Source organism: Nicotiana tomentosiformis, chromosome 8 (genome assembly GCF_000390325.3).
Source record: "Nicotiana tomentosiformis chromosome 8, ASM39032v3, whole genome shotgun sequence".
NCBI classification, from domain to species: domain Eukaryota; kingdom Viridiplantae; phylum Streptophyta; class Magnoliopsida; order Solanales; family Solanaceae; genus Nicotiana; species Nicotiana tomentosiformis.
The window spans coordinates 66,406,448-66,424,030 of NC_090819.1; positions in this window are offsets into that span (position 1 = coordinate 66,406,448).

A 17,583-nucleotide genomic window follows, 5' to 3' on the forward strand; every position below is an offset into this window, starting at 1 on the left:
AAGGGTGGCATTTCACCGTTGTTATGCGGAGTATAAGTGTCACGACCTAAATCCCACATGTCGTGATGACACCTACCGCAATACTAGGCAAGACGACATTCACAATAAACCCACACATTTGTAAATTTGGAAAAACATATAGCAATATAAGTTATACTTTCAGGTGTTGGGACTATCTGTCCAACTTCATATTTTTCATGTGAAATCAATTTTCGTTGCGTATTTTTCATTTGGCCAATTATTTATCTGTCCAAATTTCATGACAGATTTGAGCTCAAGATCCTCGTCAATATTAATAATATTGAGCGCTACATTATATTAACAATATCGTCGACGATCATTTTATATCGGTTCTACTATTATTCAATAAAGACATAACTTATTGAGATCTCTTTATCTTATTATTTTCAGGTACCTGAGCCTCTCCCATGAGGTCTTATGAAGTGTTATGTCGTGGTGCTCTTCTAGAGCACTTGCCTCCTTATTATGACCATCTTGAACATTTGCTCCTCTCCTTCTTCAAAGAGTTTTATCTTTGGAACCGATTAGTCTATTATGCTTTATGCATGCCATGGACTCTATTCATTATGGACTTTATTTTATTTGGAGCATTAGCAGCTGAATATGACATTTAGTTTTGGGTCAGCAAATACGCCCGACAATATTTTGCAAATGAATTATCACTTGAACTTCAAGTTCACATTTTCTCGTACGAGGATCTCGATGCACTCATAATAATTCATTACATGCATTACTTTTTCAGCTGCCCATTTTCTCCCCCTATTGTTGGTATCACCAACACATATCCCTAGCCTTATTTGGGGATCTATCTTTGTGCACTGTGGTGGAACAATTAAATCATATAGCACATTCATATTTCTATATGAAAATTATTTGGTTCCTGACCCTGAACCGATTGTGATAGGGAGAACTCATCATAACTTGGCTAGATGTTTGCAAGTGTTGTTGTATATTAAATAATACATCAAATACCAAATTTTATTTTGGCAATTTTGTTCTCATAACCAATGGTTTAAATATAATTGGAGGCATACAATTTCTATTAAACCAACTTGGATTTAAACCAGTATTATTAAGATAAATCATCATAATTTATATTCTGGAACTGTGCTCTAATAATTTGAGCAATCAATCTTACAAAAGCCAAACTACAAGTTGATAACAAATTCACATGTGACCATAAAATAGATGCATCTATGAAAATCATATAATAGTAAACGGTCCACATGGAAGGTGACTGGGCCCATATATTTATCACCTTTTATTCGTTCCAGAAATCAAGGGATTCAATCCCTAACCTTAGCTGGTATATCATGAGAATAAGCAGCACAAGAGAATTCTTGAAGAATCTTATATTTCTTCAATATATGCAAATGTAATTCTCAATTAATTTTTTCGCATCATAATTGAACCGAGATGGTCAACCGGTCATGCCAACTAATATTTATTTCAGTAAACCTCTAGTTTACTTGTAGCTTGTGATTGCATCATCATGTATATACTTGTATAGTACAAATAAAAGAAAAGTCAGTTAACCTTTCATATTTATCCGGTATGATTATAGTAATATAAAGATATTCAATCTTCTTTTCATTTATAGTCTCAATATGCCAACCACTTTGGCTAATATATTTGTAAATCAAAATATTTCTTTTGAGACTTACTACAATATTAATGTTATGAATAATTTCATTCATCCGGGTAGTAACAAATTAGTTCTTTCAGAACTCTTAACTGTTTTTGTACTACAAGATCTTTTGTCACACCATCCATATAATGAATGTCTCCTTCACAAAGAGAATCATATCATAATAATTGTAATGTTCAAAATCATCACAAGCAAAATAATTTATTTTTTTTTGCTTTAATTTTGCTTTTAATAACTTTCATAAGGCATGACAAAATATATTTTGGCGTATCATATGCATGCGACCAATGATATATTTATGTAACTACACAATAATATTCATTATCTTTCTTTATCTCAAACCTCCCTTAGAGGTGAGTTGCAGTATTTATCCAACTATGCACAAGTACATTATTATGCATAATCTTTATCATATATATATTTTCACATTCACTTTCAGGAATGAGTATGCAATCTTAATATTTATCACAAGTCACATTCTCTTCAAAGAATTTCTCCCTTTTTATAATTATCGTAGTGATAACTATTATTATTTTGGCCTTTCACATGCCCACATTCATTGGTCAACCACTTGTCTTTATTTAGACTTATCATGCACTGTTATCACATTCACTTCAAGAATGGAGCAAATCAAGTGGGACAAGCTTCATGCTTTTTCATGAAAATTATATTATTTTTTCTTTAGTTATTATTATTATCAATATGGTGCATTAGGACTCAAACCCAATGCCTTACCCATATAAAGGCATGCTAGGCCATAATGCGTTGGAACTTGAATCCAACATCGTTTTATCAACATAGTGCATTGGGACATGAACCCATTGTCTTACCCTCAAACTTTGGCATAATGGGCCAAAATTCACTAGGACTCGCACTCGAGCCTTTAAAATATTATTACTTCATAATTATAGGCATAAGTAAATTAACTTTCAAGAAGACATATATAACTATTTCAATCTTGAAACAATTCCTCTGCAACAAAAATGCTAGTTAGGATATATGCCATTTTGTTTTCAAATGATACAATCACTTTTACATTTTAATAAATTAATTAGGGAAAAGATGCAGATAACCTATAACCACTTATATTTCAAAGACTATAAGAACTTCACCAAAAAAATCCAATAAGGAGGAATGAGCCTTATGTTTCAATTGTGTTATAAATATAACTCAAAATAACAATATCGAATAAGGAAAAACAAGCTAAGATATATAGAGAGAAAGAGAGGAAGAGAGATTCTTATTTCTTCTTCAATTGTGTGTTTTTCCTATCTATTACAAGGCCTTTATATAGGCATGAAAAGTGAATAAAAATATGTCATTGAATATGTCATTAAGCATTTGAGAAGATCATGGAGGAAGAGTAGACATCCAATATGTTGGATGTCTACTCTTCCTCCATGATCTTCTCAAATGCTTAATGACATATTCAATGACATATTTTTATGCTTAATGACATATTCAATGATATATTTTTATTCACTTTTCATGCCTATATAAAGGCCTTGTAATAGATAGGAAAAGCACACAATTGAATAAGAAATAAGAATCTCTCTTCCTCTCTTTCTCTCTATATATCTTAGCTTGTTTTTCCTTGTTCGATATTGTTATTTTGAGTTATATTTATAACACAAGTCCTAATGCCTTACCCATATAAAGGCATGCTAGGCCATAATGCGTTGGAACTTGAATCCAATATCGTTTCATCAACATAGTACGTTGGGACATGAACCCATTGTCTTACCCTCAAACTTTGGGATAATGGGCCAAAATTCACTAGGACTCGCACTCGAGCCTTTAAAATATTATTACTTCATAATTATAGGCATAAGTAAATTAACTTTCAAGAAGACATATATAACTATTTCAATCTTGAAATAATTTCTCTGCAACAAAAATGCTAGTTAGGATATATGCCATTTTGTTTTCAAATGATACAATCACTTTTATATTTTAATAAATTAATTAGGGGAAAGGTGCATAACGACTTATATTTCAAAGACTATAAGAACTTCACCAAAAAAATCCAATACGGAGAAATGAGCCTTATGTTTCCAGCAAAAATATTTAAGGCTTAATGCATAACTGTGACTATTATAAATTATAACTATATTGAGTTTATATTGATTGTATATTCGAATGCCAAATTTGCAAGGTACTGTAAAATTGCCTACATATTTGATAATTTTGCTTTCAATGAAATACATCATGTGATGGTAAAAATATTATTACTAAATTACCTTAATAATTATCTATCATAGTATGTAAAAGGTCAGAACATATATATACGTTAGAATATTATCTTTGTCCTATAAGAGATGTAGCAAATAAAGACATACCTTTCCAGTTCTTTATTTCACTAGATACAATTGAAAAAAATATTTTTACTAAACACTGCACATAAAGTTAATGCAAAGATATGAAAATATGAATGGGTTTAGATGGATGTAAAACTTATCTTTGTATTATCATCCAAGACATTTTTCATTGTACTTGATCTCATTGCCTGCTTATAACTTACATAGTCTTGACATAGAAGATTATGAAATGAGCAATTCGTGCTGATAACGTGTTATAAAATAAAAGCAACTTAGTAAAACATGAACAAGACATGTTGTTATGAAATAAAAGCAATTTAGTAAAACATGAACAAGAAATGGAGATAGAGAGAAGGACGAGATTTTCTTCTTCAATTGTGTGTATTTTCCTATCTATTACAAGGCCTTTATATAGGCATGAAAAGTGAAGAAAAATATGTTATTGAATATGTCATTAAGCATAGAAATATGTCATTGAATATGTCATTAAGCATAGAAGAAGATCATGGATGAAGAGTAGACATCCACCATAATTTGATTTTTCTTATAACATGATTCAATTTAAATTTCTGCCTCTCCCTTTGAATGTTTGGGGTTTTATTTAGGCCCTCTAGAACATCATAACCAACTTCTTTGTGGGAGCAAAACATGGATTCTTGTGACCTTACACATGCAAAGTGGTTTTATTGATGAAGAATGCAACAAGTTGTATGAAATTACATTATATTTTTTTGAATGGTTGCTCAAGTTTCAATCATCACTTGCAAAGTGAAACAAATATCTCTGTAATGGAACATGGAACACAATTTTCCCCAATAATGAAGCATTGAGAGTTTCTTCTTGCCCGAAACATCCAAGCATAAAGAAAGAAAAGAAGGAAAAGTAACAGAAATTAATATGGAAAGTCAGAATAACAATCATCATGTATTCAATAAGAAAATTAATGCTTTGTGTATTTCGTATGACGTAAGTTTTCCATAGAAAATGTTCTTTTGTTTTGATTGAAGAGTGAAAAGTATTTTTCAGAAAAAAAATATTATATATATAAGAGATGACAATGATTTTCTTCTTCTGCTTCATCTTTGTTGAGTATATAAATTTTGGAAGTTGATCTCAACGATTTCAAATTAAAAAAAATTCAACTAAATACATAGATTATAAGATAAGAATTTTTTAATTTACATTATGTGTCATTTTTCAAAAATCACTATTAGTAACAAACTATATAGGGTACGTCTATGTTTATCCAGATAATAAAAAAGAATTTAAAAGTCGAGTAAAAGTTTACTTACATATATAATAAAGTAAACATACATGCTAGAGAAAGAAACATCACAAAAATCAGTCAATATTCAAAAAAAAAAAAAAAAAACTTTTTGAAGAATGTTTGTTTGAAAAGTCAATTTGTATAAATGGACATCAAACAAATAACAAATTTTTGGCTATATAATTGCTATCATTAGTTTCAATTTAGCACCATCTAGGAATTGAAGGGTATAGCTGAAATCTCTTCATTTAGACGCAGTCAACATTGCAAGGGTATAATATTTTTTTTTGTTGAAGAATATTAATTTTGAATAATTATATTATATGAAAGATATTTTTCTACAATTTCAACATGAGGAATGTTGCCTTTCTAACTGATAGTTTCTATATCGATCTTCAAGTATAACAAAATATATATTTTAAAAAATAAAATAGGTATGACGTGAAATATTTTTTAAAAAAATAAATAAATAAATTATTTCAAAATGGGATTGTTTTATAAAATATAATATAATTTTAAAAATAAAAGGATAAGATATTTTTGAATTTTAGTAGAGAGTTTTTAAATTATTATAATAGAAGTCATATCATGGATAAAATCAAGTAACCAAGATCTTATGGAATATCTACATAAATATCTGGCCGGATTTATATTTTACTTTTTATAGCTGATATAAATAGATGATATACCAACAATACGTGATTATACACATATTACATATGAATTATATATAAATTATATATTCTTCAATTTTATTATTTAAATAGTTGGGTAAGCACCTATTTAGGTTGATTAGATAAAGAAAAAAGAAAAATATAAAAGAATTTCAACCAAAGACAAAAAATATAAATAAATTTCTTATGTAGACAATTTCTATTATAATTCATCCTTTTATAGCAAAATAAAATATTTTTTTGTAACAAAAAAAAACATAAACATAACAATAAGATAAAAGAAAATAAATATAGAAAAAAATGAATGAAAAATCTAAAAACCAGAAATAAGAGATGACAACGAATTTCTCAAAAATTTAGAAGCTATTCTCATCGATTTTAAATATATATTTTTCCAACTCAAATACATAGATTATAAGATAAGGATTTTTTAATTTATATTGTGTGTCGTTTTTCAAAAATCATTATTACTAACAAACTAATATGATATTCGAATCTGAATTTAAATACAATTTGAGTTGTTTGCATTGAGTTTAAGCCAAGTATGGTGTCGAGAAAAAACTACTTGGCAGTTTTAAGACAATATGTGCAATATTATATAATAAAAATCACCTAAATTAACATTTAATGATTCTAAGAAAAAAATATATGTATATATAGGGTATTCAAAATTCAAAATTTGTGAGTAGAGATATCGATAAACTCAAAATGGAGTCATACAGAAATAAAGTTTCACCGGCAACAAAATTATTTAAATTTTTAGATAGCCGATTAAAGTGAATTTTAAATTAAGAATAATATCTTCATTGCATCATTATAAAGATAATCATTATTGAAATATATAAAGTTTTAAAAATTGGGATTTCAAAATAAAAATATTTTTTAAAAGATAACATCATACCAAATAAGAGTTCAAGTCGTAGTAAAAGAGTCATGTCGTAATCAAAGAGTCGTTCATATTTTGTCAACCTTTGTGCTTTTCCATAAATGCGAGTTATTATATCGTTTCGTGACTATTTTTAGATTCCATTGACACCAATAAAAATTGTGCAAAAAAATATTATCACTACAAGATTTGAGAAAAAGTTAGTCTTTTTTTATATAGTATTTCTTAATTAATATCTAACGATTATCTATAATTATCTAGAAGGTTTAAAGTTTAAGGTTATTTAAATATAATTCAAATAAATTAGATATTTAATATGGTTAGTGTCAAATATCAAAATGGAGTTATACTGGAAAAAAATTCACTGGCTAAAGAATTATTTAAATTTTTAGATAGACGGCTAAAATAAGTTTTGAATTAAGGATAATATTTTCACTTACATTATTATAAAAATAATTATTATTGAAAAATAAAGTTTTAGAAATTGAAATTTAAAATAGAATTTTTTTTTTTGAAAGATATCAACATACCAAATAAGAGTTCAAGTAGTGGTAAAAGAGTCAAGTCGTATCCAAAGAGTCCTTCATAGTCTCAACCTTTGATTATTTTGCCATAAATATGAGTTATTATTTTGCTTCCCGGCTATTTTTATAATCCAATGACACCGACGAGAATGGTACCAAAAAAGAAAATAGAATTATAACTAGGAGATTTGAGAAATGGTTAATCTTTTTCATGTAGTGTTTCTTAATTAATATCCAATAATTATCTATATTTATCGAGAAAGTTTAAATTTTAAGATTATTTACATATAATCCAAATAACTCAAATACTTGACATGGTTAAAGTATTAGCATCCGCGCGGGTGCTAATACTAGATAATAATTATATTAGCGAATCGGACAGTGCTTTGATGAAACTTTTAAGTATTAAAGGTGATAATGCTATGTAAGTATTGGTTGGATCAAGTGGTATAAAATTAAAATTAAGATAGTTGTAAGAAAATAACTTCCCAACATTTTATGGTAATCAAACACCAATATAGGACGTACTCATAGAAAAGATTTTCGTATATGTTTAACCAAAAAATAGGATTCTCGGTCAAAGTCAATATCTAGAAAAAATTGGGTTACTGATAACCAAGATGTACTTTACTTTTCCAACAATTTTGGAAGAATGGATCAAATAACAGAAATGATTGACAAAGAAAATGAGAATTGAACTAATAATCACTTCCCAAAATTAAGGCTTAAAGCTTGGAGAATAAAGCGAAAAATAATAGAGTGCATTTCAATAATAATCGTTACTTGCCATTACAAATGAGATTTATGTCTTACATAGGAGCATATAATTATAACGGTTTCCACACTTAATTTGGGCTTATTAATGATATTAATTATATTGATTGTCCGTTACCATATGTAACCATAACTGATACATTTATGACTAAAGATTCCTTGTAACTGTACTGATTTTCCTTCTTTATTTACTTCAGGTTCGTGTATTTCCCCTTCTTTGCAGCCTTCATTCATTTCGCTCATGTTTCTCCTTTAACAGTTGTCAGGTCCGGTTCTTTCCTCAATGTAACCCTGTGGGGATTTCTCTCGTGCCTTTTCTGCATTCTTAATTCGTCTAATTGAGAATGCCACTTGTCCTTATATCGATGTTCCACATGTCATGCCCTTTCATCTTGTTGATAGTTTACATGTCATGTCTTTTTTCTACCAATACAGATAGTCCCCCCCCCACTTTCTGAATATTCTCAACTGAATATTCGGGAAGTAGTAAGTTTTTATGGCGGGAAATCTTTCCCGTTGTTTCTCGAGTATCATTATGCCTCCTTCAGAATTGATGCGACATATGTCACATTCATTTTATGCCTCATGCCACGCGGCTTCTTACGATTGGATCTACAGTTTCTCAGCGCTTTTTAGGATTTTTTCTGCGGTTGCGTCAATCACGAAGTGACGACGACGATTGTATCTCCTTATAAATACTTTGTTATTTTTTATTTCTTGAAACCTTCTTCCTTCTTTATCCATAACCTTAGTCCTTCTTCGTATCTTTGTACCTTCCTTATGTATTTCCTTTGTTAAACATGTCTTCGTCAACACCAGACCCTTGCAAAGTTGTGATCGTTGACAAACTTGCTCCTTCTACTGCTCCTACTAGAAGTAAGAGAGGTGGTAGACTTCGTAGTCTTTGTTCGTTATCTAACCGTGGTTCCTCTTGTCAAAGTAGTTCTGCCAGGACATCTTCTTCTAGACCTAGGGTTCCTCTAACCCCTAGATTTTCTTCTAGAAATAGGGACCTGAATGAACCTGTGCGTGAACCTACAGTTGCTGAGATTGTTCCTCAAGAGTTTTCTTTTGTAATAAACCATGAGACCATGAGGAATCAAGTCTCTTCTATAGCTTTCCTTAACCCTGTCGAACTTTACCCAAGCTTAATCATTGTCGGTCTTCTTTGCTTAGTTCGACGAGAATGTCATAGGAAATCAGATTTCCCAGTTTTAATCCCTGGTGCCAACCAAAGGATCACATCTTACCATGCCGGTTTTTTTTTTGTTTATATCTACCCCTTTACTTTAGGGTTTAAGCCTCTTATTGATCCAATGATTATCGAATTTTGTCGCTACTTTAATGTGTGCCTTGGCCAGATTGGCCCCATCGCGTGGAGGGTTGTAGCATGCCTTCGTTATTTGTCGGATTTGGTCTCCGTCCTTTTTACCTTTCATCACTTACTGCACCTTTACTCCCCCAAGTTGTTTCGTGAAGGAGTCTTTTCCCTCGTGGCTAGAAGTAAAAGAGTGTTAGTTAGCCCCGAGGATGACCGGGACTGTGGCGGGTATGCCCACTTTGTTGTTGCCCCCACTAGTGGGTTAGTGGGTGAAGAAAATATGCCTTTTTCAGAAAAGTGGAACTTTGCACGTAAGTTTTCTTCTCTTTCTCTTCTCTTTTTCATTTTATATGTCTTGAATTCCTTCATGTAACCATATACCCATTTCTCAGCAACCATGGAAGTCTTTGAAAAAATTCTCGGCATTCGTGCTTGGGTAGAAAAGATGTTGACTGTTGCTCCTATGGACAAAATATCTTGGAAATTTCTTTCTCAAAAATTCGGTTGGAAAGTGAAAACGCACGGTATTTTTCACCTTCACAATTCTTCTCCTTCTTTTACTTGTTTATATGAAAATTTTTCATCATCCCCCTTTTTTTATTAGGGTTTGCTATTCGTGGCATTAGTCCTGCGTCTGTTCCATCAACCAGGCTTTCTGTAAGTCTTGCCCAGGGACGGATTTTGAGTGCTTCTTCCTCCAAGAGGAAAACTGATGAAGCTCGTGGCTCTTATGATGAAGAGGAGGTTGAAGAAGGTTCTTTTGTGAGAAAACCGTACGTCAGGAGACGCGTGGTTTCTGGTGATGAAACCCCTGCTTCTCATGACCCTTCATCGAGTTCAATTCCTTTCAGACTCATCGATGAGCCAAAAAATACTCCTTTAGAAATTTTTGATGAAGACGTAGCTAATCCCTCACCCAGTCATATTCATAGGTTATTTGCCTAAGGTTTTGATTGTGAAGAAGGCTTCGGGCCTATTTTTGAAGAATCACCTCTTGTTTCCCTTCCAATTTCATCTTCTGTTAACCCCCTATGTCTTTGCCTGATGTTACTTCGGTTGTTGTTCCCGTTGTTGCTTCTCATGTAGAAGCTGAGCCTTCTAGCAGCAGAAGGGAGATGAAAAGAGTTGTGATTGAGGTCCCTAAGGGCGGAAATTTGTTAAGGAAGTTTGGTCAAGCTGATGTGTGGTTGAAGCCATTGTTAGGCCCCGTGGAGAAGAAGAAGTTGGAAATCCATAGTTCACTGACCTTAATGAACGGCATCGTTCATTCTTCTCTGAAGGTATAAGTTTACTTACGTTTCCTTCCTTCCTTCCTTTTCCTCATTCATAACTCTTCTTCTCCTACCTTTTTTGTAGATTAATTTGATTGGCACAGAGTTTATGAAAAGAGTTTCTCAGACTGACCAGCAAATTATTGAATTGCGTACCAAGGCTGACAACTAGAAAGAACAATTTGAAGGTCTTCAATTGGAAAAGGAAGTTCTTACAGAAGAGAAGGGTGCTTTGGAGCAACAAATGAGAATAGTTTACGCTGAGTTAGCGGTTGAAAATTTTTCTTCCAGTCAAGTCAGGAAGGACATGGATAGACTGGAATCCTCTTTTGCTGAACAACTTTCCAAGGCTACTGAAGAGATAAGGGGTTTGAAATAACTCCTTAACCAGAAGAGGTTTATGCGGGTGAATTGGTTCAGACGCTTACCCAAGTTTAGGAAGATCTCTGTACCTCTACTGATAAAATTCAGTTCTTGGAAAGTTCTTTTGCTCCTTTGAAGATAGCCTATGAATCCTCGGAAGCAGAAAAAGAAGAGTTGAGAGCAGAGATTGATCAGTGGGAGAAGGATTATGAGGCCCTCGAGGATAAGTTATCGTTGGATGTTAGCTGGGCTTTTCTGAACACTCTTCTCGAGACTTTAATTGAAGCCAACCAGAAGGGTTTTGACCTTAATGCTGAGATTGCTAGAGCTAAATAAGCAATTGATAAAACTCAGCAACGTCAAAGCTTTTCCACACCTGAAGATGAAGGTTCTAAGGGTGATAGAGATGGGCTTGTTCCTGGCGGAGCTAATGTTCAAGCCTCTTCTCCCCAAGTTGATCCTTCTTCCCCCGTTGATGATGCTCCTTAGCTTTTCTCATTTTCCTTACTCTTTTATTGGCTTTTATTTGGAACTCTCTTGTGTTGTTTTTTCCTTAGTTTAACAACTTTTTAGAAGGTTTGTTTTGGTTGCCCCTGTCTTTTTGGGGTTTGATGGCACGTTATCACCCTTGTTTTTTATATAAATGTTTCGGTTGCTTTTGCCGCATATTATGTTCTTTGCCCTTTTAATATTTGAGCTTTCTCTTGCATTTATAAATGTCTTAATAGTTCGTGACTTTGATAAGTATATGTTTTTATAAAAGAGGACCCTTTTATGTTAACGATACTGATGAAGATGACGTCTCATCTTCATATTTGTGCAAATATATGAAACAAGAAGTAGACATGAAAAGAGAAATAATTTGAGAAAGTTTTATGTCTTGAACCTTCAAATAAATTTCGTACATCATTCTCATAATTGTTCATATAACACATTCATAACTGCTTTCATTGTAGCAGGTTTACAAATACAAATTCGGGTCTATTATCCTGTGACTAAATTTTTGGCATTAACCTAAAACTCGTGGGAATATGGAATATCTTGCATCATTTTCGCGAGTTCGAACTCCTTTGAATCATTTTCAAGGTTTCTTCAAGGTCTTTGACTCAGGCTGAACTATGTCTTTGGTTTTTTTTGCTTCCTTCTATATGCATAGTCCCCCAGTATTGGAGCTTTGAAGTATGGAATCTCGAACACTGGATCACTCCTTTCTTTTGGTCCATTCCCTGAAAATAAAAATACGAATGAGACTCGGAGATAATTATTTAGATGATGACTGCATAACCCTTTTTCCATTAGAAAAGTTGCAACCTAGACCGGGAATAACTCAGTATTCCGCGTTTCTTTCGGGTTTAATATCATCATTTGGTACGGGCCAGCTTTTTATCTATCATCTAAAATGGGTTAGTAAAATGTAAGGCCCCGTAAAATTTTGCAAAAGAAAAAAAAAATATGTGTTGTGGTGCCGAATTGGTTTTACATGTTGTGTATGAACTATGCACCGGAAAGTAAAGAAAACTATTTGGCAGTGTTATGTGTTTCTGCGGTCCATTATGCGACCGCAGAATCACTCTGTGGACCGCATAATGACCGCAGAGTAAGGCAGTTGATTGTGCCAGTTTGGATGAAACTGTGCGGTCGATTATGCGACCACATAACTGTTCTGCAGTTCATTATGCGACCGCAGAACAGGTCTGCAGGCCGCATAGTGACTGCAGACACGGACAATTTTTGGTTGTTTTGGTCACTGATTATGCGACCGATATGCGGTCCGCATATCGATTATACGATCGCAGACCTTGTTCCGGAGCTTCATTTTTGGGATTTTTAAACCCGACACTATTTCGTTAAAACACATCCCATGGACCATTTTGAGCATATTTTCTGATATTTTTAGAGTGAGAGAGAGGGTCCTATAGGGAGAAGTGATCTTCATCAAATTGTTCTTAAATTCTCACTTAAATCTAGAAGATTATCAAGAGAGGCACCTATGTCTTCTTCCTAAGAGGTAAGATTCTATCACCCAACCTAGTAATATGGAAATTGTCTCAAGAATGTATATGATCCCTAACTTGTTGTTTTACTATTATTTATAGCCCTTATTGAATTATTGATTGTCCCTCTTGTATTATTATTTATTCTATTGAGTTGGTATTTAGCTATACATACTAGTGCTATTCGACGGTACTAACGTCCCTTTTGTCGGGGGCGCTGCATCTTTAAATGGATGCAAGTGGTTACATAGCAGACGGTGCGGATCACGGATAGTGCTGCATCCTCTTCTCAGCGGACTTGGTGAGCCCCATTTCATTCCGGGGTCTTGTATTGAACCTTTTATTTATATTATGGTCACTTTTTGAGGTATAGCCCGGGCCTTGTTGCCTGCACTATCTTTACTCTCTTTTGTATCTTTAGAGGCTCCGTAGACACTATGTGGGTTGTATATGGGTGTTGGGAATGTTAAACAAGGCATGTTGTGTTTGATCATTTGTTCCGCTTGAATTTTAAGAAATGTGTATTTTGGGACTTAAAAGCACAATGACTAATGAAATTATTTAGGATTGTATGAATGAGACTCCTACTATGTAATTAATGAAATAACGTCTTCTCTTGATCATGGTTTAATTGGGTAGAAAGTATCTAACATGCTTGCTCGTCCGGGTTCACTCGGTTGAGCATCGATCGCGCTTCCCGAGGATGGGGCGTGACAAACTTGGTATCAGAGCCTAAGGTTTTAAAGTGTCCTAGGATGTCTCGGAGCCGTGTTTGGTAGAGTCCTTCTTATCGGTGTGTTGTCGATCACATCTATAAGTTGGAGGCTACTTGGACATTTAGGAACAATACCCTTCTTTGATATTCTGGATCGTGCGATGAAACTAATTATGCAATTGTTCCTCCTCTAACTCGTGCATTCCTTTAACTTTCATTATATGGCACCTAAGAAGAGAGCAAGAACTGGCCAAGGAGACAACGCCGCCTTAGGAGTGACAGTTGACCCTTTATTTGATGAAGCAGGTGAACACCCGAGGGGTGAGAATAATCCCTCGACTGCTACACTACCTAATTCTACTACACCGGCCCAGGCCACACCAGTTCCTACACTTACTAAAGGTGCGATGGTTCCTCTACCTGATATTCCGATTCCACCTCCAGCCCCAGCTTCCGGCTCTAGTATTTTTTATGGGGATCTTAGGGGAGCTATTCAGATGCTGACTCAGATAGTGGCTTCTCATGCCCAAAGGTCGAATATTGCACCTACATCCTCTAGCCAGCAAGGGGATTCTAGTGGTTCCAGGGTGAACATGTAACTCTTCCTTTTTGAAGACGAAGTCCCCAATCTTGAAGTACCTCAAATTAGCTTTCATGTTGTAATATCGTTCAATCATTTGTTTTTGGCCTGCCATTCAAATTAATGATGCTTCTCTCCTCTCTTCTAATAAATCCAAATTTACCCGTACCTCTTCCTTATTTGCCTCTTTGGTAGCATGTGTGTACCTCGTACTTGGTTCACCTATCTCCACCAGAATTAAAGCTTCTGCACCATATACAAGTGAAAATGGAGTCTCAATCGTACTAGTTTTTGTTGTCGTTCGATAAGCCCAAAACACTCCCGATAAAACTTCTAGCCATATGCCCTTTGATTCTTCTAATCTCTTCTTCAAGTTATTGATAATAACTTTATTTTTCGATTCAGCTTGTCCGTTGGTCGCAGGGTGGTAAGGTGCGGATGTAATCCATTTAATCTGCCAACTTTGAAAGAATTCTGTAATTTTCGTGCATATGAACTGAGGGCCATTGTCACATACGATTTTCTTTGGAACCCCAAATCGACATATAATGTTTCGCCAAATAAAATCCCTGACTTCTTTTTCCCGCACCTGTTTGAAAGCACTTGCTTCTACCCATTTTGAAAAATAATATGTTAAAACTAATAGAAACTGTACCTTTCCTTTAGCTTGAGGCAACGACCCTACAATGCCCATACCCCATTTCATGAAGGGCCATGGTGAAATAACTGAATGCAACAGCTCTGCCGGGCGGTGTATGTTATTGGCATATCGTTGACATTTATCGCACCTGGCTACAAAGTTTTTTGCTTCTTATTCCATTTTTGGCCAATAATATCCTGCTCTTATTAATGTCTTCACCAACGATCTTCCCCTAGCGTGATTGCCGTAATGCCCCTCATGTACTTCTCTCATCACGTGCTCCGTTTGTGATGGACTGAGGCACCGTGCTAAAGGTCCACCAAACATCTTTTGATATAAATTTCCACAAATTAAGCAATACCAAACGGGTTTTTGCCGAAGTAATTGTGACTTCTTCTTGTCCTCAGGAAAGATACCATACTGCAAAAAGTTCACAAATTCATTTCTCCAATCCCAAGTTAGATTATTAAAATTTACCTCACTCTTGGCTTGGTCGAGTGCCGAATGAAACAAATGTATCACGATAGTATTTTCTACATTTGTTACATCCACGACAGACGCGAGATTTGCCAACGTATCTGCTTCTGCATTCTCTTCCCTGGGTATCTGCACGACCTTCCATGTCTAGAATTGTCTAAGCAATTCTCGTACCTTTTCCAGGTATTGCTGCATTCGCGTTTCTCTTGCCATGTAAGTCCCCTGCATTTGGTTAACAACCAACTACGAGTCACATTTGATCACAATCTGTTATATACCAAGTTCTCGTGCCAATTCCAAGCCTGCAATCACAACTTCATACTCCGCCTCATTATTAGTGATTGGATAACATTTTATTGCTTGTCTTATGACTTCCCCCGAAGGTGGAATTAGAACAATTCCTAAACCTGCTCATTTAACGTTTGAATAACCATCGGTATATAGGGTTCAAGTCCCCGAATTAGCTCCGATAAATACCTGTAGTTCTTTTTCTGCTTCAGGAACTAAATTCGTGCTAAAATCTGCTACAAAATCTGCTAAAACCTGCGATTTTATTGCAGTTCTGGGCAGATATATGATGTCATACTCACTGAGTTCTATTGCCCATTTAGCTAATCTACCTGATAACTCCTGTTTATACAGTATATTCCTCAGGGGGAAAGCAGTTAGAACAAAAATAGGATGACATTGAAAATAAGGTCTTAACTTCCTAGATGCCACAATTAATGCTAAAGCAAGCTTTTCCAAGCGTGGATATTGGGTCTTAGCATCTAGTAAAGATTTACTAACATAATAAATTGGGGATTGTTTACCTTTATCCTCTCGTACCAATACCGCACTTACTGCCACTTCTGACACAACGAGGTAAATGAGCAGCCTTTCACCATCTTTTGGTTTGGCTAGCAAAGGCGGATTTGATAAATACAACTTTAGGTCCTTGAGAGCTTGTTGGCACTCATCAGTCCATTCAAACTAATTCTGCTTTTTCAATACTGAAAAGAATTTAAAACATTTTTCTGACGACTTTGATATAAACCTCCATAGGGTTGCAATCCTGCCTGTTAATCTCTGCACTTCTTTCTTGCTCGTGAGTATATCTAGTATTTCCTCGATAGCTTTGATCTACGCAGGATTCACTTCAATACCCCTATTAGAAACAAGAAAACCTAAAATCTTACCTGAATCCACGCCAAAAGCACATTTTTCCGGATTTAGCTTCATATTATACTTGCAGAGAATCTCAAAAGTGTCTGACAAGTGTTGAAAATGATCTCCCACCTGTGTTGACTTGACTAACATATCGTCTATGTAGACTTCCATAGTTTTTCCCAGATATTCTTGAAATATTTTAGTCACCAATCTTTGATATGTGGCCCCAGCATTTTTCAAGCCAAATAGCATGACTTTATAACAATAAGTCCCCCTGTCTCTGATAAACGAAGTTTTTTATACATCTAGAGGGTCCATTTTTTATTTGGTTATATCCTGAATATGCATCTAAAAAACTCAAAAGTTCATGTCCTGCAGTAGAATCAATTAGTTGATCTATATGCGGTAAAGGAAATAAATCTTTAGGACAAGCCTTATTTAAATCAGTATAATCTACACAAACTCGCCATTTTCTATTCTTTTTGGGAACTACCACGGTATTAGCTAACCAGTTAGGGTACTTTACCTCTCGTATTGACCCAATTTTTAAAAGCTTTTGTACCTCATCTTGGATCACTTGATTTTTGAAGGATCCATGCTTCCTCTTCTTTTGCTTGACATGTGAGTATAATGGATCCTCATTAAGTTTGTGGGTCCTCACCTCCAGTGGTATACCTGTAATCTCTGAGTGAGACCAAGCAAAGCAATCTGCGTTAGCTCGTAAAAATTCAATGAACTTACCTTTCATTTCTGGGCTTAAATTTGCTCCGATGTAAACTTTTCTGTCTGGCCAGTGTACACTACAACTTCGAGCTCTTCAATAGTTGTCTTAATATTTTCATTTTCTTCCGACTCTTGAATAACACGGGTCTCGAATCAACATCAGTCTGTCCTGGTGTGTCTTCAATTGAGGTCTTTGTAACAAAGTCCTCAATCGAATTTTGTAGTTGCTATTTTCGTG